At 39.4% G+C, this 3,333-nt stretch overlaps 1 non-coding gene across 1 annotated transcript; it reads right to left on the bottom strand.

Annotated features, from left to right (window-relative positions):
• Nucleotides 1-599: 599 nt before the first annotated feature.
• On the bottom strand, nucleotides 600-671 carry Trnaq-cug. Its single transcript has one exon. It is a non-coding gene; the product is annotated as a tRNA-Gln (tRNA).
• Between the last annotated feature and the right edge of the window lie 2,662 nt (nucleotides 672-3,333).

The raw sequence follows: 3,333 nt of genomic DNA, 5'->3' as shown, positions 1-3,333 counted from the left end.
GATACAAATTATACCTACGAATGAGAACTCTTGTGCTACAAATTTTATAAATTGACCAGTTGCCTACGATAAAACAACACACAGATGAGTAACTACAGCAAATCTGACGTATCCGGAATCTTTGGACAGGTAGACGACTGATCACGATTACTTTTAATTCCGTTTGCCTTAACTTGATTTCAGTATTCAGAGATTAACGTTGAACGTGTTTTCAACGATGATTCCGAGTCTCTGTGTCTTCAAAAGCTGTTAGTTGTGACTTTTCATGTATTTGTTGTGTTACATATCTTCTTTACCTTACGCTTTTCTCTCATCTCTTCAGTAATGGTTATTACCACACTATAAAAGTAGTATTAATTTGCTCGGTTCCTGAATCTTGTGTGTTGTGTTACTATATGTAAAAAATAATGACTAAATTGTTGACGTTAATGGCAGTTGTAAACGTACAAAAATATGATAGGTTTCTATGCGAGATAATCTTGCACTTTATGCAGTTGGTGAGACGTTCAGAGTGTTATGAACTATTTCTTTACAGCAAGTAATTCAGTTTGAAAGTATGGTCAAAGCTAAGAGACGATAGCAATTAGAAAAAAATTTACAGGTCCCACCGAGATTTGAACTCGGATCGCTGGATTCAGAGTCCAGAGTGCTAACCATTACACCATGGGACCTCGGATGCCGAGAATGAAGATGTTCAAGAGTCTGATGTAGGAGATGAAAGATTAGTTACGCCGAACATCGCTCATTTATAGGCGGTGTTTGTTAGCAACACGTGTTCCGCATGTGGTGGGGTGGGCGAAACGCCAACAGGCCGGTCGATGGCCCGAACTTCCACACTGAACGGCAGTGCGTCACCGTTTAAACAAACACCATGAGCCGTTATATGCCGACAGCTGTGCGGTCATTAAAAGAAATTTCTTAACATATCTAGTCTCTGAAATGTGTCACTAACTCACGTTACCACTGATGAGATTACTCCAAGGATTTGCGAGGACCTATACCCAGAGGGATCAAAACTTCCCGTTACATTATTTTGACCCATCAGTTCCTTAACTGCAGATGGAGAAGAAAAATTTCCTCAGACATTCCTGACAATAATTTATCCTACAACTCATTCAGACGGATTCATAAGAGGAAAAATGGCAGTACTTTTATAGATAGTGACTGTTCGTCACTGCTTGTTCGTCTTTTTCAGACAGTTATGTTCAATCCTGATTTTAACTGATTCCCTTAGCCTCCTTATCTTCTTATTTTTCTCCTTCTCCTCCTCCTCTCACCCCCCCCCCCTACCTTCTTCAGCTCTTCTTCTTCTTCTTCTTATTCTTATTATTATTATTCCTTCTCCCCCGTCCCTCTCTCTCTCTCTCTCTCTCTCTCTCTCACACACACACACACACACACACACACACACTAACTACAGTAGGTCTCTCACAAACAGAAAGATGCGTTTATATAGGATGCGTATTGCAGGATATAATGCAAAACTAATTTTCACATTCTCATTCAGCTCCTCGTTTTTATGCTGCACACAACACCGAAGGGGTGGTGCGGTGGTAAAAATCACTAGACTTGCTTTCTGGAACAGTGGAGCCCGTATCTACGTCGAACCATTACAATTTAACTTTACAGGAATTTCTTCAAATCGTCTATAGCGAAGGCTGGGCTGCTTATTGCTGTAATCTTGAGTCCAAAGACTAAGTTCATGCAGCTTTCCGCCCTAGTCAGTACATTACAGATCTCTAATCTCTGCACAGCTATAGCACTCTCCAAGGATAGTGAAGCACTGATGTGATATGTATGCGATGAGTTGTGCCGTACCTACCTACCTATCCCTTCTTTTTGTCAAGTTGTACCATAAAGCTTTCCCAATTAGTTACTTCGAACAGGTATCGGTTGTTTTCCTGTCCTAACTTGAGCCCCGAATCCAGTGACCCTGTCTCCTTCGCCTGTGAGCCGACCTCCCTCGTTATATTTGTATTCTTAGAACCGATTTCCACTCAATTACTAATAATTCTCAAGTAAGTCAAGTGGTTTCTGCTGAGGGCAGTCTGCACCATGCATACACATGGTCTACTGGAACAAGAACTGGGCTATTCAGAGAATCAGCTTACAGATTCCGGGGTCTTTGGACTTTGATATCGTTTTTACCATTATCCAACATCTCCATGCCCTTTTCCTCATCTTCTGAACACTCTTACTTCCGATCGATGGAAGCAGCTTATTCTTAAAAATTTCGTACACAATTTAAGTTTCTAACCGACCTTGTATTTATATGTTTCGCTGGTTGATCAGTAAGTAATATATGAGTACATCTTCGCCCCACTGAAGTGAGGAAAACTTTTTTTTTTTTGTCTAGAATCCCGTTACTTCACTTACAGTTCCTCTCATCATAAGGACTATTATGAACAAAATTATTAAACAAATTCGTTGTTAAAAGAATGTCGAATTACATCTTACAGATCTAATCATGTAAATACACAGTGATGAATAATATTATTGGACAGAACGAGTCATGCAGATTATAGCAAGCAACATTAAAAGCAAAAGTAAAATAAACAAGGCAGGTTAATGATGAATCCCGTCTACATGTTTTTATTTCTTTGGACAACGAAACATTCAGGTTACAAGAAAAAGGAGACAATACAAACCAGAGTTATGTTTCTTCATCACGAAATAATTTCTGTTGTAGCCAGAGTCACAATACGATACCGATAAAACCAATACTTATGGTATTTGGTATTTCGGAACGCAAGCTTACAAGGAATAGACCTGCATTTCTTGGAAACCAAAACCCGGTTTTACTAGCACGCAATGAATTTTGTGGATACACAGCATAGAATCTTGAGCACAGCAACTTTTCCTTCCTTTTCTCTCCCAGCTAAATTGCCACACCACATTAAACGATCGTTGAGCACTACTTTGCACCAAAATTCAGTGACATAATTTTATTCTATTTATTTATTAGCGGTGACAACACACTGATAAGCCAAAACGTTATGACCACTGCCCACAGCGACGCTGGATGCCGCCTGGTGTCGTTGCGGGCACGTGTCACGGTGACAAAAGTTGAAACTTCTTAGTTTGAGTTTCACGAAATAACTGAGTAGGTGAAACTACTTTGTGTGAGTCTTAAACTGCTGAATGAAACTGAACCAACTGTCTCGTTACTTAATTTTATCATTTCAACACTGATCTACAGAATTTTCCGTGACAAAGGCAACTCAAACTTAACCTATTCATTTATTACCCTCAATATACAAGCGCAACGCAATATGACTGCACTAAAATGACTACATAACTTCAAATAATTAACACAAAAGAATGGCTGTGAAT

The sequence above is a fragment of the Schistocerca piceifrons genome, chromosome 2 (assembly GCF_021461385.2).
Source record: "Schistocerca piceifrons isolate TAMUIC-IGC-003096 chromosome 2, iqSchPice1.1, whole genome shotgun sequence".
Taxonomy (NCBI): Eukaryota; Metazoa; Arthropoda; class Insecta; order Orthoptera; family Acrididae; genus Schistocerca; species Schistocerca piceifrons.
Note: the sequence above shows the minus strand (reverse complement) of the source record. Positions and strands in the feature narration are given on the sequence as shown.